General features: G+C 36.8%; 1 long non-coding RNA gene across 1 annotated transcript; it reads right to left on the bottom strand.

Moving 5' to 3' along the window:
* Positions 1–1,316: 1,316 nt before the first annotated feature.
* Positions 1,317–7,121, bottom strand: LOC133805051 (uncharacterized). Its single transcript, XR_009878811.1, has 3 exons — positions 6,993–7,121; positions 2,064–2,120; positions 1,317–1,330 (listed from the first exon to the last, which is right to left on the bottom strand). It is a non-coding gene; the product is annotated as an uncharacterized LOC133805051 (long non-coding RNA).
* Positions 7,122–23,530: the final 16,409 nt, after the last annotated feature.

Genomic DNA, 23,530 nt, shown 5'->3' on the forward strand with positions numbered 1-23,530 from the left:
CTCACTAGCCAAAAAAGTAAGGGAAAAAAAGATATGAAACCAAAGGTTTGCATCTAAAATATATGATACATACTAATTTTTCTCAATGTAAATTTATGACTTGTTCTCTCTCTATAACTTCAGTTGTTTATAGGAAGCACATTTTGGGTCTGGTTGTACACTTTATGATTGAATACCAATTTCCCATTCCCTCTCATTACCCTGCACTTCAAAAAAAAAACTTGAATCATAATCAATCTAATCTCTCGTAAAAATAATGTTATAGCAATATTTTTCTAGGCGAAGAGGAGTTTAAAGTTGATATATATATATATTGCAAATTAAAAATATGATAATTAAGTCCTAAGGAATCAAAGAAGAGAAAGGAAAATATATAAATGCATACAAAGTTGACTACAAAAAAAAAAAAAAAAAAAAAAAAGATCTTTAACTGAGATCACAACTGACAAACCAGGAAAATTTGGTTTTCAATCTACACTTATAAGTTAATGTCTACAACATTCAATAAATTGAACTAAAAATGTAATGCCTCTCAAATAAGAAAACAGGGGCATTCAAAAGGCTAACCAAAAGAAAAGAATAATTGTAAATTCTCTACTGTAATGTATTAGATTTACACAAATAAAACCTCACAAATATGACAACTAAAAGAAAAAAACTAGAGACGATGACACACACATTAGGACAAACATTTAGTTACTTGCACAAACTCTCTTTACAATAATTATGAATTAAATTTCAAGATATGAATAAAGCTAGAATCATCAAAAGAAACTAGTGTGAAATAGATACAGAACAAGGTACCTCAAAACCTTCTTTAAGAATTGGAAACTTAGATTTCTTGTTTGACTTAACAAAGACATTGTCCTTTCATTGAATAAGTGATGTCAGAAGAAACAAAAACAACACAAGGGCTTTCATACCTGACAAACTTAGGCCATTTTTGTTTGTAGTGAAACAATAACAAATCTTGAAGAAAAAAAACAACCACTGAATTACACAATAATATAGTGTTTGCAATTATATCAATAAATACAATGACAACTAATCAATATAAAATAGTTAACTAAAATAAAATTAAACATCAGCAAACCAATTACAAGAGTAATTTGTAGTGAATTTATAAATGAAATACTAAAATTACTATGCAACAAACATTAGTCTAAATGGTAAAATATGTCAATCAAATTATCATTTAAACAAAAAAATATAATAAGTACATATATTATGTATATACAGATGCAAGATTAGTAAATTATTAACAAATGATTTAGAATTACTTCTTTCCCACTTCTAATGGTCCAAACATAGACACTACCATCACCAAAACCTGTAGAGTATCAAATAAATATGAGAAGCTGGCAAACCAAATAACTAAATCAGTTGCCTTAGTGTCAGCTCTAGATGTTGCAATTGTGCCAAGCTCTATCATATAATCATTAAAAAAGATAAGATACACATCTTGTAGGTCTGTAGTGTTCAAATTAATCTAGTTTCATTAATAAAAATTGCAAGAAATAAAATAGTGAAAGTTGTTATGATATTCTCAACTATTCCAACTACAGAAACTTCCAGTCTACTCTGTTATTTATTATTTAGTGTCATGGCCATGCAAAAGCAGATATCATAAGATAATGCAAAAAAATAGTATTAAAGAAAAGTATAAGGAGCATGTAATCTCTAAGTAGTTAGTCACAGAATCTAATATTAATACTTTTACTTCCCAAATAAAGGTTTCCATTAAAAGATTTCATCCTGAAGTTGTCAAAAATCATCTTCTTCCTTTCTAACCAGATCACGCATACAGTAGTATATACAAAACCTCTTCCCCTCAGAAAAATAAATAATCACAATAACAACAATGCAGCAATGATTTAATTACGGAATTTTGGAATTATAAATAAGAATTAAAAACTTATGATTACCCTATTCTCCCCACCATGAACAAGCAGATGTCACAATAACAAGAAGCATCTCAGAACTAAAAATAAAATGAAAAACCTGAAGCATTTAGGACACATCTCTTGCAAGGTACTGATTTAAAGAAAGGAGAACCAACCAACCTGTAGAAGTTGATTCAAGATAAGAGGCCCCACAAATTGAGAAATATCATTGCCAATCTACAAGTTATAAAGTGAACAAAAAAAAATAGAATATTAGAAAACATGATGCTTAAACTTTAGCAACACAGACACCATTACAAAGTACTGAATCTTCAAGACGCAAAAAAAAAAAATGAAACAAAAACAAGTGGTCTCATCGTACCCTTTTTTATTTATTAAAAGAAAAACATCCTCTCAATAATGAATGAGCTTAATACACTACACAAAATTCACATCGCATTCCTACCTTTGAGAGGCTCACACACTGGTGACCATAGATTTAAAATTTCATATCACAAGATAAGTAAATGTGTTTTGAAATATGAGCCTAATTGTAAGTGCATAAATCATATTTTGAAGGCTACATAATCAAAATTTAATATTATTATTTACCTTTTATCATACTTTTTTTTTGACAAAGGTCACATGGCCTTTTATTATACTGTAAGTATGACAAAAATATGAATTTTCACTAATTCCACTACAATTTACCAATTCAACTTTTGTCATCATCTTTAAATTACACTATTTAACTCCTTCACTTTACATTTTTTTGAAGAGAGTATTTATTTGGCCCTCAAACTGTAGAATTAGAATCTCATTTTGGTCTCAAGACCTTCAAATGTATGGTTTTACTACCCGAGACCTAATTTTTTTTGTCAACAATAAAATAAGGGGCCAAAACATGATTAGAATGGTAAAATGAAACACTTGAAAGTTAAAAGGGCCAAAGTTAGAATGGTAGTGCATAAAAAACAAGGGCAATGGAGATCCAAGTATATCCACAACAGCAAAAAAGCCACAACCAACAACAGATCATAAAAAGTTCTGTAATGCTCTTTTTTAATGCAAAACGAATGTCTATAGTATACACTTGTAAAGTCTAGCTATGCAGTATGCACCTTACAAATGAATTATTTGCTAATCCATGAACAATTTTAAAAGGCTTAATGGATGTTTGCCTGAGAACTAATGAGACAAGATAAGGGGAAAAAAAACTAAATAAATAAATTCCATACCTTCCAAAAGCCTCCCCACCAAAACCTATATAAAAAGTTACAAGAGACAGTATTATAAAATACATACCATAATACTAAATATCAACTTTCAAATCATGGAAATTATTCTCTACAAATGCTCTATCAAAAAAGAAAAAGTAAAAGTACAAATCATTTTTCAAGACCATTAACCAAATAAAAGGTCCAATTTTCACATTACGAATGACATATCTTGAGATCTAACTAATCCATGTCTTATTAGAAGATGAACTTATGTCATTTAATATATAAATCCTATACAAATTCTTATGGGTGAGCTGGGCATAATAAGATACAAGAGGTCTTCTCCAAGAGGTATTTACATATAAATTGGATCTCTTCACCATGAAATGAAATAAAGTGAAATATAAGTTGTTTGCAAAGACTTGTTCTGTTCAACAACATAAAAATACATGATGCACTAGTTTTATTAATAAAATTAATAGGCTACATTTATGGCTATATGTCTCAAAATATATGTATAATTAGGTTACATAACAAATGAAGCAAAAAATCTCCAAAAAAAAACATAGAATCCAATAATAAAATAAACATACATCTTTGAGAAAATTTCATTATGAATTTGATAAATTTCTTTAGCAAAATATTCATAAACAATGTAAGTCAACAAGTTAAATATTCATGATGTCACATACACAACGTACACATTGGTGAAAAATATCACATCTTGAGCAAGAAATATTTTACTTTTGGTACACAACACAAGCAACAAATTTGATATTTCTTTATACAATCTTCTTAGAGGCATTGTAACAAAGATATTATGATGTCCTTAGTGTAGCCAGTACTTCCAACTATTGAAAGAAATTTGAATATAAACACAAACATAAATCTAAAAGGCATTAAATAGACATAGCCTATATGACACAAAAATATATTATACTCAAACTAAGATAAGGACAAATAAATATTGATTTTTAAATTTGTTTACAAGACTATTTGATGCAAAAATAGAAATACCAGATAAATACACAAGATGAGGAAAATTAATCACCTAACTTAATGTTCATTTTAAACAAACTAGCATCTTCCCATTCTTTCAAGGATGTAAAATTTGAGAGAACTAAAAAACAAGGTTCATGCATGTATTAATTTAGAGTTGTTCAACTTATTCTTCAATATGAAATTAACTAGCAAATGAGGTAACTAACTAGGCATGGAAGTTATAAGACTTAGTTGGATCTATCCGTAGCTTTTGATGGGCACTAATATAAATTTTGTTTTCCATTTAGGAATTTTTTGCTTAATGAAAACAAACCAAACTTGCATAATGGCTATGGTGTAGTGTTTGGTGGCTTTTGGGGTCGATTTATTAGCTATGGTTTTTGTTTTGGTTGGTGGTGGGGTTGATTGAGTGGTGGGTTTTCGCTTTTGATCTCTTGATAAAAATAAGATAAAATAAATATAAACATATATAAATCAATACTAAAATAAGGAAATAAACCTCAAATTGTATATGAATAACTATGTTTCTTTCGTAGTCTATGTTTATACGTGTTCTTGTAAGAGAAATAATAGAAACCAGTAACAATAATAGAGTTGTTGAAGCAAATAATAATGACACAAAAAAAAATTACTAGATGAGCCTACACTAAGTTCTTAAAAAAAGACTACGATTTTTTTTTCTTTTGAAATGACTAAAAGTTTGATTTAGAAAAGCAAAAATTCAGCTAATGTTTTATATTCTTTTTTTAATGTAGTAATAAATTAATATTTGGGTTGAATGAGAACTTAGACAATTAATGTGATACTAGTGATCTTGATTACATGAACCATTTATTAAATACACATATGTAAACATCATATAGTAATATCAAGATTAGTACAAACAAACAAAAAATAATTAATCAAGGATACTAGGTGTGCTTCCATTCCTTGTGAAAAGAAAAAGTAGTGTGGTGCCATACCTAATCAACACTAAACAATATTTCCAAGCAAAAAAAAAAATTACTAAATTATATAATATATATACACACACAAAAGAAGGAAGCAATCTCTCATTGTAGCCAACAGAAGCAACCAATAGCATATATGCATACATATAAATCTTTTCTGATTTCAAAAATCAATTTTTCTTGAGTCCTGCTAATTTTAAAAGAAAACAAAAGAAAAAGAGAGAAAGAGATAGAGTAATGACCACTTGCAACAATCAAAACATCGAAAACCTCTTCCACCGTCCAAAGAAAATATGTTTATAGTTTTATCTATATACATTTGTAGTTGTGAGTGGTGGGGCCACATTCATTAACAAGTAGTAATATAGGCCATGTTATTGCAATAATATAAAATGCTCATCTCATATGGATATACTCTGTTATGCTCTATATTATTATGTACAATTTACTTTATCTAAGCCAATAAGCTATCGAGAACAAGAAGCATGTATGTGTGCCTTCAATTAATTTGGCCATTATTAAAAATGCCTTTAAGTTATTTTCCCTTATATATATACACTGTATTCACACTTCAATAGATAAATGAAGAATGAAGAAGAATAAACATGCTCTGTTTTTCAAGTCACCAATCCATTTCTCTAGTTAACTATGGAATTAACTTTCCATAAAATAAGATATGCATTATAAATTTATAACTAAATATATAGTATTTTGCTTTTATCAAGAAAGAAACTAATAGCCAAATTAAGCACACCAAATATAAAGAAATTAATACAACCAGCAATATCCAATAATTAATGCTAAGAACCTTATCTTCATAATAAATTATAATTATAACTTGGATCATTGTGAAATAACTATGCAAGCTTGAAGAGATCCTAACTCATTTACCTCTGCAACATAATAAATAAATAAAAATATTAGCTAGACATTCCAATAAAAAAATGCAATAACTACAATCAAGATTGAGAAAAGTAGAACCTTCGGTGCAACCTCACTGATATGGTAAGCATCAACAGTAACACCCACCAACCACAAACCAAGGAAAACAACCAAAAACCTAGAAGTGACAAAAAGAAAAAAAAAACTAGCCACCATATTCAGGTAAAAAATTAGAGAAATAAAGCTTAAAAGAATGAGAAAGACCATAACAGCCAAATAGAAACAAAGGCAAACAAGAAGAGACCAAATTAAAGTAACTAGGGTTTAATTAAGGCAAACAACAAGAGAAACACAATCTCTTTAACCTCTATAGAATCTAGAGTGATGGAGATTAGAGGAAACCTAGAGTCTTGTATTAAAGTTTGAACAAGAAGTGAAAAACATAAAACCCTTATTTTTAACAAATACATGACAATAATGAACAAAATAATAAATGAGGGAGATGACTTACCCAACACAAAGAGAGAGTGCCTCAAGGAAAGAGACAAATGCAGGAGAAGGAACATGGATAGAGAAAAAAGAAAATGATATTTTGCACTATAATTAAACTTATTCTCTGCCATACACAGAATAATTTATTAACTTTCCTATTGACAAAGTGATTCTTTCCAATTAATTTACAGTTTGTGTAAATCTCGTTGAACTAATAGTCTATTTATTAAATTGATACAGTCAGTACATTTATGTAAATCAAATTACATATGCATAAGCATCAAAGCAATCATACTTAATAATTGAAATGATTTATTGCAGCATCTAGAAAGTAGAAACTATTACAAAAATTAAACCAACTATATATGGAATTCAACATTAAAAGTATGAACCACATTCAATCACAACAATCATCACACCCCCAACCAAACAACCACATCGATATAGATAAATTTACAAAAAAAATTATCTCCCAATTTTAGGTCGAGCACAATCATAATTAACAACCTAAATTCCAACAAAATATATGAGATTAATCTAATACGAAAACTAACAATAAATACCACATAAAGCTGCTTCCAAATCGACAACACACGGCTAGAATCTGCTTCCAAATCGCCACCCAGGTTGAAGATTTTTTATTTTCCACAAATAAATTAATTTGGAGCCAATCTAGCGCTGGGAGAGGGATTTCATTTACTGAGGGTCAATAATTTCATTCTCTTCGATGAAGTTGTGGATCCAAAAATTTCAACAGTAGATTGGGTTTCATGGTGAAGAACAGCTCAGGGAAGGGAATGGGGTCTCACACCACAGTAGTCGATTTTGAAAGGAAGGGGGTCTCAGGGAAGGGAAGGGGGTCTCACGCCATAGTAGTAGTCAATACAAGGTTAATCAAGAAATAAAAAAAAAAAAAAAAGATCACATGGTATGAGGTCGAATAAGCCCCAATTATTTTATTGATTTATATAAAAATAAAATAATATATCAACTCAAAATGATGATAGTTGATAGATGGGGAAGAATACGAGAGAGATAGAGAGAGAGAGAGATAGACAGAGAGAGAAAATATTGATTCCAGGAAAAAAAAAAGCATTAGTAGATATATTATTTTCTAATTCCAAAATAGCACAAAGAAAAAGAGTTTTCGCCTCTTGAATTACTTGGGCGGGATTTCTCCCAAAAGTGCCACCTCTTTTTCAATTTAATTTAATATATTATAATACTTTTAAATAGTCTTATATTTATGTGTTGTGGAAAGACATATTTTGTGTAGTGACCGTCTCGAGCCATATATTGCAAATATATCCACATAATAATGTGGTCTCAACAATTTATCACATATAATCACATTTATGCCCTCAGTAGGCCAACATTACAAATATGCCCTTATAAGCTATAAAGGCCTACATGCATATTTAATACTTATAAACATGCATATAATATATCCATATAATCATATTAATCACGCATGCCACATAATCATGCATTTAACCAATTAAACATACATATAAACCAATTATGCCCTCCAGGCACACTAATCAAGGCCTTAAGCCTTGATAGTGATTTTGGGTCGTTACACCAAAGCCCTCCAACTCATGGCTGGTCTATTTTCCCCTTGCCCTTACCTGAACCCTAGAGCATCCATGAGCCAAGACCCAGCAAGAAAACCCAACACGGTATAATAAATATCCAATTAAACATAAACAATAAATTGCATGCTTCGGACAAGCTCGTTTCAACATATAAATAATTTACACGACCTATGCTGAGGGAGGCGCATCACTTGAGCTCCAAGGTTACGGCCTATGTCGAGCGAGTGTGTATAACACTCCCATAGTGTCCCTGACATCACGACCTACATTTTGAATGATTATCATCGAATATGGCTATAACGACCCAAATTTGCTAATAAGGCTTAGAGCCTTGATTAGCGTGCCTGGAGGGCAATAATTGAATTATTGTTATAATATGTGAATTTGTGTGAATATATGATTAGTGATGCATGTTTAGGTGGATTAAATATGCATGTAGGCCCCGTTTGGTTATTAGGAGCATGTTTGTAATTTTAGCCCGTTGAGGGCATAAATGTGATAATTGTAATAATTGTGATATACTTGTGATATATATGTGTTGCACGATCCGCGGCAGTCCTAGGGAGCGGTTAGCTAGAAAGTCACAACGGGGTCGAAAATCCGACTCGGGGCGAGTCGAGGGGTATTTCAGGTATTAGACGTTTATGAGGTTATCGGGTTATGGAAATAAATATTTGGAGATATATTTGAGGTTAGAATGTTTAGGAGGGAATATGGGGGAAATTTATCATTTTTCCCTTGGGGACGTTTTTGGTACCCCAAGCCCTTGAGGTAACCTTAAAGACTAAGTTAAATAAAACAAAACAAAGGAAACACTCAGAATTCTCTAAATCGACCCTTGCTCTCTCCAAAACTCAGTTTCTCTTTTCTCTCTTGGAAGCTTAGTGAGATTTGGTGGAACTAACCAAAGATTAAGGATTTAGAGCTTGGATTTTGGGAGCTAGAAGCTTGGAGGTTAAGGACCTCATTCTGGGACTCATTTCTGCTCAAGGTAAGCTTTTAAATGTGTTAAGCTGTGTTTAATTGCAGCTGGTTTTCTGTTGAAATTTTAGAGTATTGCATGTGTGTTGGGTGAGGGATCATCTATGAGTTTGATGAGGTTTTGAGCTAGAATTATTGTTAGGTTTTGTTATTGAGTTCATGGTATAACTTCTTTGATGATTAGCTTGAGTTGTTGGGTTGACTTTGGGGTTAATTGAATGGGTTTTCGTGGAAAAAATGGAGAATTTTTCTGGGTTCGAAGGGTTGGGCCGCGACATTGTTCTTGCTGAGCCACGACCCTCTGAAGCATATTGGTGGCCAGGAAGAAGGGCAGGTCGCGGCATGCTCTAGCTTGGGCCACGATGCGCCTGCCCTATTTTGGGGTTGCTCTCTGGTTGGGGGCGTGCCGCGGCATGGCCTCATGGGGCCCTGGCTCTTAGTCCATTTTTGGGCTTTTAAGAGGTTTTAGGCATGGGAATTCAAAGGTTAAGGCTCGGGATGGATTTTATCACCTGGATTGATGGAATTCAAGGTCCCGGAGACTAGAGTTATGACCCAAAGCTATTTAATGGATTAGAACTTGATAGATGGATATTGTTGGTGCGTTGTGACAAGGGTTTCGGCAAGGCTCGGACTAGGCGACTGTGCTTGGGACATTGGTGCTTGGAAAACTCGGGACACAGGTAAGAAAACTGTTGTACCTGTAGAGCTTGTGTTGCAGGGCACGACCCTATATGTGATTGTGTTGCAGGGCGTAGCCCTTTTGATTGAGTTTATTCGTGTTTAAGTATATGTCTAATTATGCTATGTGTGCATATATGTGAATGAACGGCGAGGGCCGGGGACGGCGAAGGCCGAGAATGGCAAGAGCCGGGAACGGCGAAGGCCGAGATCGGCAAGGGGCCAGGAATAGCGTTTAGCACACAGAGTGCGAGTTTCCAGGGCGAGACCCTATAGGATACCTGGGATATCCTTATGGTGTGGACCGTGAACCCAGGGCTTGGTAAAGCGCTTGGGACGACATGGTCGTATGTGTTTAGCCTAGTGATGGCTTCTTTATATGTTAAGTGTGTAATATGCATATGTTATCTGCTTGTGAGGGTTTTCTTGCTAGGCTTCGGCTCATGAGTGATCTATGGTGCAGGTAAGGGCAAGGGGAAAGTCGACCGACCATGAGTACGAATAGCGTGAGGCGGCGCGTACATGTTTGACCTGCCTAGTTGCCATGGCCAGGGGTGTTTTGGGAAATGATTGTACTAAATCTAGATTTTTTCGTTTAGCCGACTTTAGTTATATTTTTGAGTTGTAAATATTTCTAAACAGTATTTTGGGATCCCAAATGCTAAACGCTTTATGATTTTTAGTAAATGGAATTATTTTCAAAGTTTATGACTCTTATTATGGTTTAATTACACTTTTGTCTTAAAACCTCAATTAGAAAGTTAATTGCACGTTTTAAACTCACTTAGTAATGGCTCTAAGGCTGTAAGGCATTACAATGGCCAATGTTGATCAATCACAAATAATTATAATGCAATAAGATGCAACAAACATGGATACAAGACAAGGGTACATAACCTTAGCTAAATGTCCAAATATGCTGTCATAATCGTTTTCTTGTCACTATCGGGGCCAATGACCTACTCTATGTGCATATAGTAGTTTTCTTACCTTGAGTCCAATGCGAGAATCAAGATGACCTCGAGCGCGATGCTCTCTCGAGGCTCTCGGAAACCCTAGTCACAACATTAATCATACGCTCATTAGGAACTAAATCCAAATGTGGTCTCAAGTACCAAAACCTAGCTCTCAGGACCTCTAATTCCATTCAATAGGGATATGAAATCATTCCCTGAGCCCCATGGTGGCCCCCATATCGAATCTTAGAAAACCCCGAGCCAAACTCACAAAATTCATAAAAATAGGGCTTCAGGGAACCTCACACGGTAGCGTCATTCCCCGGGCGCGGTCGCACCCTCAGAAAGTTTTGGCTTAATGGGGCACTAGCGCAGTCGCGCCAGACGTTAGGCGCAGGGCACTAGTGGCCTAGATTGCCAAATGCGAACACAGAAATTAAATTTTTCCTACGATTTTCATCAAACCAAAACGACCCAAAATCGCCTCGCACCAGCAATCATACCAGAATTGCACTCCAAAACTGCCACAAACCTCTCACAACACCTAAAAACTACAATGAAATACTCAATTACAATCCCCAAACCAAATTCTACCATTTAGGTAAAATACCCCTTAATTTTCCCCAATTTGAGAATTCAACTCCAATTCATAAAAATTAATGGAAATTAGAGTTCCAATGTAGTTTATAAACTTGTTTACATCCTTAATCCACCCATTTAAACAGCCTAAAAGCATAAATTTCAAAATTTTAGAAAACCCCCAAATCTTTCAAGAACAATTAAAGAACATCAAGAAGAACACATACCTTAGCTTTGATTCTAGTTTCCAATGGTAAAAATGAATTTCCAGTAGCTGTAAACTCCTCCTTGAAAGCTTAAATCCCTCTAGAATCCTCAAAAATTAACAAACTTTTTCCTAGCCTTAGATGCTTTGGCAATTCTGTTGAGTTTGAAGAAGAAGAACAAGTTAGAAAAAGAGAGGAAAGGCTTTGAACATGTAAGACGAGTAGCTTCCATCATTTATCAGATTTCTCTATCCTCATGGTCGAAAGACCATATTGTGCTTCCTCCCAATAGCCTAGCTAACTAACCTCAAGGGGGAAATTTAATAATTTGACTACAACCACTAATCGTCCCACTAACCAACAATTTAATTTACTCGCTAATCTCCAATTTATCCACCAAACATAATTATGCTACCAACTAATTTTGTTTTACCAATACTCTCAAAATATTAAAAATTCCCAAAATACCCCTAGGTTCGACCCAAGCCTAGCATTTTTCCCTATTGTGACTTTTTTTCTAAAACTGTTCGAAAGGTTCCACTCATGCAAAAAATCATGTATATCCACATAATTGTGTGGTCTTAATGCACATACACATAATAAATACAATCATACCCTCAACAGGTCAAAATTACGAAGATGTCCCTTTCTAACAAAAGCAAGTCTTTAAACACATTTAATAAACATAATCTTGCATACTCAATTATATAATAATATAATTCACATAAATCCCACTTGTGCCCTCCCGACATGCTAATTAAGGTATTAAACCTTATTCAGACTTTTGGGACGCTACAACTATCCCCTCGTAATAGAAATTTCATCCTTGAAATTTACCTGAACAACTCGTGATACTAGTCCAGCAAATCAAACTCTAGTTCCCAAGTCGTTTTCTCTACCTTGTTGTTCCACCATAAAACTTTCACTAAAGAGATAGTCTTGTTCCGTAAGACTTTATCCTTAATGTCGAGGATTTGTACTAGTTTCTCCTCATATTATAAATCCTGACCTGAATGTGACTTTACATCAGTGTGTTGACCAATTGGTTGTTCGTCATGATTTAGTCTACCCTAAATATACCATAGTAGTAGATAACACTTTACATTTTAAGTCTACCATTTTTTAACACTATGGTACAAACCTCTTGTTATGGCATTCCTTGCACCATGGTTCCTCTATCACGGGTATTAGGCAGCTGAGTATGAGCCTAGTCTAGATGAGGAGCCAAAACCCAGTAGGTCCCATGAAGCTCTAATGCTAGAATCTCCCCCTCCTCCAATAATCCAAGAGTTAGAGGTTATATCAAGCCTGGTCCATAATCTGGAACTGAACATAGTAGTTTCCTCCTCTAGTTCAGAGGGTAGGGTTCTTAGTTTGTTACTTTTTGTTGTTTACACAGTTTGAATTATAAAATTCTATTCTAACTTTTATGTTCATCCTTGCAGAAGAAGACATGAAGCTCAATGACATCTTCGCCACTCGCCTTCCCATCAAGAGAGCGAGAGTTTTGAAGGAAACCAATCTGGAACTGGGACTGCTACTGGTTCTCCAACCAAGACCAAGGGAACCAGTTTCGCCTAGAAGTAACTCCAGCCTTCCGTGATTACGAGCCTAGATGCCCTTTCTCTAGCTCCTCGTGATCCTTCGTAAATATTGCACGTCATCCAAGCCACACCCCCAACTACTACGATCCCAGGTCCATCCAGAACCCCTGTGTGATTCGCTCCAGGAGATCGTGAGCAACATGACGAGGCATTCCAACTCAGTAAGCACCGAAGAGTTGCAGGCCATAGATGCGAGACCCTCGGCCACCGCCCTCAACTCTAAGTTGGGGATGACTCTAAACTTAAGTGTTATCCTTATCCTCCTTCTTTAGTTCCGTGTTTTTTCAAGCTGACCCTTCTTCAATTATTGGTTGCAGTCTTGCATGGCTCAGATCCGAGCTAAGGTGGAAACCTCCCAGAACAATGAAAAGATTGCCAAGGCACAAGCTTTGGAGGTGATCCAAAGCTGCGATCATATTCTGAAGGAGGTCGAGGACCTTAAGCAGAAGATTTCGGAGGTCGAGGAGAAAACCCAATCCAAAGTCAAGTAGGATGTTGCATGGATCAAGAAGCTTGAGCTTCAAGTGAAGGGCCACGAGACCAGATTGAGAGCTCCTTTGAGTAGATGTTCTACCGATTCTGGGCGGACAATCGGGAAGAGGATTTCTTGTTCCTTGATGCCGAAGTCTGGGTGTGCTACCTCCCCACATTTCATGATAATTTGGCGAAGGATCCTGCAAAAATGGTTGACACAACTTTCGAAGTTGTTGGAGATGGTGGGGAAGAAGAGGTCTCATCTGAAGGGCCTGATGTTGGAGCTCAAGGTTTTTAGGCTCTTCTTTATTTTTATATATATATATATGTATTTTTTTTTGTTTAAGGGTATTGCCAACCCTTGTAATGATGCCTTTTGGGCCAAGGCAATTTCCTTAGGGCACTGTTCGAGGTTAATTATCCTCGTTTACTTTATACAACTTTCATTATATTTTTTTATTTCTTATGTTCGATCTTTCTACTCCCCCTTTTTCTATAGATTATTATCGTGTTTATAAACTTTTGAAGCTTTTATACACTTGCATAGTTATAGGAAATGCTTTTTAGATTGAAACATGTGCTTGATAGCTCGACCAGTTAATTTCTAGTCGTCAACCTGGTTATATCCAAGAGTTTTGATCGCCTATTTGCACATACCTGCTAAGATTAAGACATCACACATGGTTTAGCTCTAGGGATTTTGTATCTAGTTAGACTCTAGGATTTTTGTTTTGAATTTTCTTAACTTAGTTCGCAATAAGAATTTCTTTGAAAATTCAAGCTTTAAAAAGTCGTAGACTTTCCAAATATCCAAATTCTAAGTTGTGCATATTTATCTTAAGTTTGCAGAATATTTCAAAGACTATCGAGGGTTATATCCCCCCCAAGCGATCAGAATTTATAAATATTCTAGATCGCTTTTACATAATCAACTCATGCTAAATAACAAGAAGAAATTGAAAATTTCTTGTACCGCATTTAAATTACATAGCAACCTTATACTATTCAAATCCAAATAATAGAAAACATGGCTTTTATTCTTAAGCCTTACGAAAGATGAATTAAATAGAATCTAACAGAAATTTCCTATTACCGATAATACTTTTTGAGATGCAAGGCGTTCCAAGTTCGTGGAACCATCTCTCTGTTTAACCGAGCTAGTTTGAAGGTTCCTTCCCATCTCACTATTTATCTTAAGTAGGTCATGGTTCTGATCCTGGTTAAAGATCTTTTGCCTGTGGTATGTTGCCAGAGCCTCGGGCCATAGTCCTTTAGCATCCTCTAATTGTTTCTTTAGATTTTCCTTAAGGGTTTTATGCATTGCCTCGACCTGCCCATTGGTCTGAGGGGTATGAAACTAAAGAGAAGTTCTTAATTGTGTCATATTTCTCGCAGAAAGTTGTGAATAGGTCTCTGTCAAATTGAGTTATGTTGCTCGACATAATCTTCTTTGGGAGTCCAAATCAGCATATTATGTTTTTTTTACCACAAAGTCTAGTATTCTCTTCAAGGATGTATTTGCTAGCGGTTTGGTCTCAACCCACTTTGGTAAATAGTTGACTACGACAATTGTGTAGCAAACTCCTCCCTTTCCAGTTAGCAACAATCCAATTAGGTCAATCCCCCATATAACAAATGGCCAAGGAAAGGAGATCGTGGGCTCCATTGTTCCAGCTCGGGCGATGGTGGCAAAGTGTTGGCACTTATCACATTTTTTCAATGTGGTCCAAAAATAACCCTGTTTGAACACATTTATGGCCAAGCTTTGCCCCCAGCATGGTCTCCACAATACCCTTCGTGAATTTCTTGAAGGATAGCCTGCACTTCCTCGGGCAAGAAACATCTTATAGAAGAGGCATAGAGTGACCTCGTCTGTAGAGAATTCCCTCGACCATAACATACCTCGGGAGTATAGCAGTTTTCACTCATCCTTTCAGTCTTCAGGCAGTTTTTTGGGTGTGAGATATTCAATGATTGGAGTCATCCAGGTCGGTCCTTTGTAAAACATTTTGACCTCTCTCGACTCTTCATCTATGCTTGGTTTGTCCATGATTTCCACAGGGACAACATTTAATGTGTTTGCCTCTTTGGTGGTGGCGAGACAAGCTAAAGCATTTGCATTTGTATTCTTCTCGCGTGGAACTTATTTGATGGAGTCAAATTAAAACTCTAACAGTTAACTTTTCACCTTAGCTAGATACGCGACCATTTTGATTCCTCAAGCTTGATATTCTCCTAAGACTTGATTAACCATGAGCTGCAAATCACCAAAACTTTGAATTTCCTTTTCCTTTAACTTTTTCTCTACCCGAACTCCAGCTAACAAAGCTTCATACTACGCTTCATTGTTGGATGCATCAAAACCGAATCTCAGAGCTATATGGAAGTGATGTCCTTCAGGTGTATTTAGGATTATGCCAACTCCAGATTTGTTTTCATTGGATGACTCGTCAATGAAGAGATTCCACAATTCTTGTACTGGTTTCCTCATAGGCTCGTCATGGAACCAAGTACATTCAGCTACGAAGTCAATGAGTGTCTGGCCCTTTATTGTTGTCTGTGGCTTGTATAGTATATTGAACTGACTGGGTTCGATGGCCCATTTCAACAAATGTCCGATGCTTTAGGCTTTTGCAAGACCTGGCTTAAAGGTAGATCGGTTAAGACGTGTTTGGTGTGGGACTAAAAATATGGATTGATTTTTCTCGAAGGCAAGAATAAGCAGAATGCGAGCTTCTCAATCAGATGATAAGGTATCATAACTCAACACGTGCATTGTATGCAACACATACTTCCTAAGCATTGATACATGAAACATGTAATGAATTCCTGATAAAGCTGGAGGCATAGCTAATATGTCAGCTACCAGCCAAATCCTCTCTAAAATTTCAAAAGGTCCAACAAACCTAGGGTTCAACTTCCCTTTCTTCCTAAACCGTTTTACTGCTTTCATCGGTGAAACTTGGAACTCCACACTCCTATGCTTGAGATCTGGGTAGGTTTTCAATCTACTCTGTGAAGCAAGCATTCGAGCTTTAATCTTCTCAATGGCTTCACTAGTCCTCTGAATTGCTTCAAAAAAAGATACTTCCTCTGACCCATTTCATCTAAATGGATGGGTTATCTGCACTTCCTACCATACATCATCTCTTACAGAGCAACACTAATCATTGACTGGTAACTGTTGTTGTAGGAAAACTCAATCAAGGGAAGATACTTACTCCAGGATCCCTTGAAATCTCATACACATGCCTGAAGCATATCGTCTAATATCTTAATCGTCGTCTCAAAATATCCATCTGCATGAGGATGATAAGCAATACTGAACTTCAACCTCGTACCCATTGCTTTCTACATACCTCCCCATAACTTGGAAGTAAAAGTGGGGACCCGATATGATACTATAGACTTTGGTGCCCCATAGAGACTTACAATCTCCCTCATATATAACTCAGTGTACTAATCCACATTATAATTCATTCTCACAGGAAAAAAGGGAGCTAACTTGGAATATCAATTCACGATCACCCATACCAAGTCGTGTTGTCCCATTGTTCTAGGCACCCCAACCGCAAATTCCATAATTATATCCTCTTATTTCCATTAAGGAATACTCAAGTGTTGTAGTAATCCTGCTGGCCTCTAGTGTTCTACTTTAACTTGCTGCCAAGTCAGACACTTAGCCACATATTCAACCACATCTCTCTTCATCCCTAGCCATCAATAGAAATATTTCAAATCTTGATACATGTTCATGGTGCCTGGATGTAACGAGTATGGAGTGTTATGAGACTCATCCAAAATTTATCTCTTGATATCCACATCCATCGGAACACATATTCGATCCTTGTACCTCAGCATATCCATCGCAAAGAGAGTAAAGTCCTTAGCCACTCCAGCTAAGATGTCTGCCACTATGTTGGCCTTTCCTGGATGGCAGAGGATTTCACATTCATAATCCTTTACCAGCTCCAACCAATGTCTCTGTCTCATGTTCAAATCTTTCTGCATGAAGAAGTACTTCAAACTTTTGTCATCAATGTATATCTCATACTTCTCTGGATATAGGTAGTGTCTCCACACTTTAAGTGCGAACACCACTGCTGCCAGTTCTAGATCATGAGTTGGGTGCCGCTGGTCATACTCCTTCAGCTGTCTTGAGGCTAGGCAATTACTTTCCCAGCCTGCATAACAATACAACCTAATCCTTGTCTCAAAGCATAGTATTAAACCACAAACTTTTTTCTTGTCTGAAGGAAGGCTAAGTACTGGTGTAGTAATGAACCACTATTTCAACTCCTGAAATTTTTTCTCACACCTATCGGTCCACACAAATTTCAAGTTCTTACGTGTCTGCTCAGTCAAGGGCGTTACAATCCCCATGAATCCTTCAACAGAATGTCGATAATACCCATCCAATCCAAGGAAACTTCTAATATTTGAAGCACTCCCTGGCCTTGGAAAATCTCTCACAACCTCAATCTTGGTCGGATACACCATAATCCCATCCTTACTGATGATGTAACCAAGAAACGTCACTTGAGGCATCCAAAACTTACACTTCTTGAACTTGGCATACAGTCTATGCTCCCTCAACCTTTGTAATACTAAACAGAGATGATCCTTATGTTCTGGTTTTGATTGGGAGTAAATATTTATATTATTGATAACACACGATCACGAACGTGTCCAAATAATATTTGATCACCCTGTTCTTCAGACCCATAAAAGTTGTCGGGGCATTAGTTAGTCCAAAGGACATAACCAAGAATTCATAATGCCCATACCGCTTGCAAAAGACTGTCTTTGGGATATCCACCTCTTTGATCCTCATCTGGTGAGAATCAGATCGAATATTAATCTTTGAAAACATTGTCTTGCCTTGCAACTGGTCAAATAAGTCGCTGATCCTTGGCAGCGGATACCTATTCTTGATAGTTAACTTGTTAAATTCCCAGTAGTCGATACACATCCTCAACGATCCATCCTTCTTCATAACAAACAACATTGGTGCACCCCACGATGAGAAAATAGGTATGATAAATCTCAAGTCAAGTAACTCTTGTAACTGAACCTTCAATTCCTTTAATTCTGTTGGTGTCATTATGTACAGTTCCTTGGATACCGAACTCATTCATGGTGCCAATTCAATAAAAAGGTCAATCTCTCGATGCGGTGGCAATCCCGAGAAGTCTTCTACAAACAAATCTAGAAATGTACAGACCAATCTGGCTTCCTCTGGTCCAATTGGTACAACCTTAGTTGTATCGACCACAATAGCTTGGAATCCTATGCAACTTCCTTGCAATAAGTCTCTAGCCTTCAATGCTGAAATCATTGGAATGCAAGGTCCATTCACAACACCCACAAACACGAATGAGTCCTCTCCCTCAAGTTTAAAGGTTACCATCCTCCTTTTACTGTCTACAGCTTCCCCATACTTAGCTAACCAATCCATACCCAGTATCTTATCAAAGTCCTCTAAATCTAGCTCAATCAGGTCCACAAACAACTCTCAACTATCAACCTCTACTGGTAAGGATTTAATCAATCTCCTAGAAACTACCAATTCTCTAGTAGGCAACAAAATCTCAAACCCCACAGCATACACATCACAGGGTCTACAAAGTATGTTTATCACCTTACTAGAAACAAATGAATGCGTAGCACCAGAATCAATCAAAACTGTATACTGAGAGTCGGCGCTAGAAATCTGACCTATCACCACAGAGGGACTAACCTCAGCCTCCGTCTATGTCAATGTAAATACTCAAGCCGAAACCATGTCTTCTCCCTTCTTCGGTTCCTCCTTCTTCAACTGTGGGCAATGTTTTCAGAGATGACCCACCAATCCACATAGGAAACATGCCTTAGCATGACATTCTCCCAAGTGACGCTGCCTACACTGAGCAGACTCTGGATAACTCCTACAACTCTCACTTATGCTCTGACAGCCACCCTTAGTACCCCAAAATCTCATATATGAACTGAGGGTACTTAATGTATTTGTAGTCTTCCTCTTCTGATCACTAGGGCAACACCCCTAGTAGACCAGATAAACAGAGGTACCACCCTCCAAGCATTGCGACTTGCGGCATCCTCCCTCCATATCTTATCCTTTGCCCCCTTTTCATTAAGGGCCCTCTTAACCACCTGAGCATATGTAGTAACCCCAGGTACTGAGATAATTCTGACATCTCAGGCTATCATGGAGTTTGGCCCCCGAACACACCGTTCCTTCCTGGTCACATCAGTTGGCACAAAGTCAGAGGCAAACTTGGCCAACCTGTCGAATTTCTGAGTATACTATGCCACTATTATGTTACCCTGAACCATATTAATAAACTCATCCATTTTCATAGTTCGGATTGCGTCATTGTAATACTTCTCATTGAACAATTCCCATAACTATTCCAAACTCATCGCAACAACATTTTGGGTTTGGGATGCAACCTACTACAAACTTTGGGCATCATCCCGTAGCATATATGTTGCACAGACCACCCTTTCATTGCCTTCCACCCTCATAAAGTGAAGGATGGAATTGATCATGCTCATCCACTACTCAACTCTGAGTGGATATGGGCCTTCCTCAAAACTTGGAAGGTGTTTCTTCCGTAATTTCTCATAAAGTGGTTCCCATTTGTTCTCAATTTCTGGTTATACCAATATCGATACCACTATAGGTGGCACCTACGGGGCAGCGTTCCTTGGCGGAACCTGTTGCCTCAACCATTTGATGTCATTTCTTGCATCTGAAGTCTCGCTTGCATGTCTACAAACATATATTGCCAGCCTGGAAGGGCAGGTTGAGGGTTCTTGCCCTGGTTATCATCTTCAGCCTTGATATTAGGCTTCCTAGTCTAAATGACATCCTTGGAGGCATAACATTGAAGAATGTCTGCAATCAATGACTTGGCTATCAGGAATGATAACAGTATCCAGAAACCGTCCCACGGTCAAAACTGAACAAACACAACATTTACATGCAAGAATAATGCTAACAAGCATCTCTATCATATCCACATAGCAATCAAGAGGGCCATGCCCTATATGTATGTATCATGCTCCCTATTCTATAATGCACATATTCGACCTATTGCCACTGAACCATGTGTTGAGCTTCTCTTTAGCAGCGAGCATACATGTTTGGTCGATCTTCAGGAACCATAAAGCATTTGCAACTCTGATACCAAGTTATAATGCCCTACTAATCAAGGAGCGATACACCGTGTGTTTAAATTAGTGTTTAACTTGTTAAGAAAGTCATTTGGACTCAAAAGTGTAATTAAGTTAATTGTAGATCTAGGTACTAAAAATTTGGTCAAAAGAATTAAAATTTTCATTAAAACTTTAAAAATTTACAAGTGATCCCAAAAAGAGTTTAAATAAAATATAATTACATTTAACGCTCTCAAAAATATTCGGCCTAAGCTACAAAAGTGGTCTTTTACACTAAGTCCCTTAGATATCACAACCCTAACAGTCGAGCAGGTCGAACATGTATGTGCTGCTCCAAAGCCCTCAAACTCATGGTTGGTCTACTTTCCCCTTGCCCTTACCTGCACCATAGAGCATTCGTGAGCCAAGGCCCAACACTATAAATAGCATGCTTCGCAAATTATAAACAAGCTCATTTCAACATATAATTAATTTACAAGACCTATGCTGAGCGAGACGCATTACTGGGGCGCCAAGTTAACGGCCTATGTCAGGAAAGTGTGTACAACACTCTCAAAGTGGCCTTGCAATCATGACCCACATTCTGCATGATTATCGCTGAATACGGCCGATGCAATCAGATGCAACAAACACGGATACACGAAAATGGTACATAACACTAGCTAATTGTCCAAATATGCGGTCATAACCGTTTTCATGTCACTATCAGGGCCAATACCCTACTCTATGTGGATATGCAAGTTTTCTTACCTTGAGTCCAATGCGAGAATCCAGACAACCTCGAGCATGATCCTCTCCCAAGCCTCTCGAAAACCCTAGTCACAACATTAATGATACACTCATTAGGAACTAAATCCAAATGTGGTCTTAATTAACAAACTCTAGATCTCGAGACCACTAATTCCATTCAACAAAGAAATGATATCGTTCCCTGAGGCCCCTAGTGGGCCCTCAAATCGAATCCTAGAAACCACAGACAAAACTCACAAAATTTAGAAATTTAAGGTTTCAGAGAACCTGACAAGGTCTCACCTGCCCCTGGGCGCGGACGCACCCTTTGAAAGTTTAGGCTTTCTAGAGCACTGGAGCGGTCGCGCTAGATATAGGGAGCAGTCGCGCTAGTGGTCTGAAAATCTAAACGGGAAACCAAAAATCAGATTTTCCTGTGATTTTCATCAAGCCAAAACAACCAAAAATCTCCCCATACCAGCAATCAGACCAGAATTGCACTCCGAAACAGCCACAAACCTTACGCAACACCTAAAAACCACAACGAAATACCCAATTACAGTCCCTAAACCAAATTTTACCATTTAGGTCAAAATCCCCCCAGTTTTCCCAAATCTAAGAATTCAACTCAAATTCATGAAAATGAATGGAAATTAAAGCTGCAATTTAGTTTATAAACTTGTTTCCATTGTTAATGTACCCATTTAAACTGGCCAAAATCATATATTTTGAAATTTTAGCAAACCCCCAAATCTTTCAAGAACAATTGAAGAACATCAAAATGAACACATACCTTAGCTTTGATTCTAGTTTCCAATGGTAAAAATGAATTTCCAGTAGCTGTAAACTCCTCATTTAAAGCTTAAATTTCCTTTAGAATTCTAAAAAATTAACAAACTTTCTCCTATCCTTAGATGCTTTGGTAGTTTCGTAAGAAGAGTAGTTTCCAGCACTTAGAAGATTATCCTCAAGGTCAAAAGACCAAATTGCCCTTACTCCCAATAGCTTAGCCAACTAACCTCAAGGGCATTACTTAATCATTTGACCACTATCACTAATCATCCCACTAACCAATAATTTAATTAACTCACTAATCTTCAATATATACACCAAACATAATTGTTCCACCAATTAATTTTATTTTACCAATTCTCTTAAAATATTAAAAATTACCAAAATATCCCTACGCTTGACCCTAGCCTTCAATGCTGAAATCATAGGAACGAGAGGCCCATTCACAACACCCACAAATACAAAGGGGTCCTCTCCCTCTGGCTTAAAAGTCACCAACCTCCTCTTACTATCTATGGTCGCCCCATACTTGGCCAACCAATCCATACCTAGTATCATGTTAAAGTCCTCCATTGGAAATTCTATCAAGTCTACAGACAACTCCCTACTATCTACCTCTACCAGTAATGATCTGACCCATCTCCTAGAGACTACCAATTCCCTAGTAGGTAGTAGAGTACCAAACCCCACAGCACACACATCACAAGGTCTACTAAGTTTGTTTATCACCCTACTTGATACAAATGAATGTGTAGCATCAGAATCCATCAATATAGTATAAGAGGCACTAGAAATTTGACCTATCTCCACTGAGGAACTAGCCTCAGCCTCTGTCTGCGTTAATGTGAATCCATCAAAAACCAAGTTATAATGCCTCTTCAGTTTCTCTTTTTTCAATTGATGGAAGTCTTTCTTGATATGTCCCACTACCCCGCATAGGAAGCATTCTTTAGCGTGACATTCTCCCAAATAGCTTCTCCTGCACCAAGGACACTCTGAATAGCTCATCTAGCTCTCAGTTCTGCCCTGAAGGCCACCCTGAGTATCGCGAAACCTCCTCTCTGGTCTAGGGTTACTAAATGTATCAGCAGTCTACCTTTTTTAATCACTGGACCTTCGCCCCTGCTAGACCCTGTAAATGGAGGTACCACCCTCAAGGCATCGCGCCTTGCAATGCCCTCTTTCCAAATCTTATCCTCTGTGCCCTTAGCAGTAAGGATCTTTTCAACAACCTAGGCATATGTAGTGGCTTCAGTCACTGAAGTGATTCTAACATCTCATGTTATCATAGGGTTTAGTCCTCAAACAAACCGTTATTTCCT

This window comes from Humulus lupulus, chromosome X (assembly GCF_963169125.1).
Source record: "Humulus lupulus chromosome X, drHumLupu1.1, whole genome shotgun sequence".
Lineage (NCBI taxonomy): Eukaryota > Viridiplantae > Streptophyta > Magnoliopsida > Rosales > Cannabaceae > Humulus > Humulus lupulus.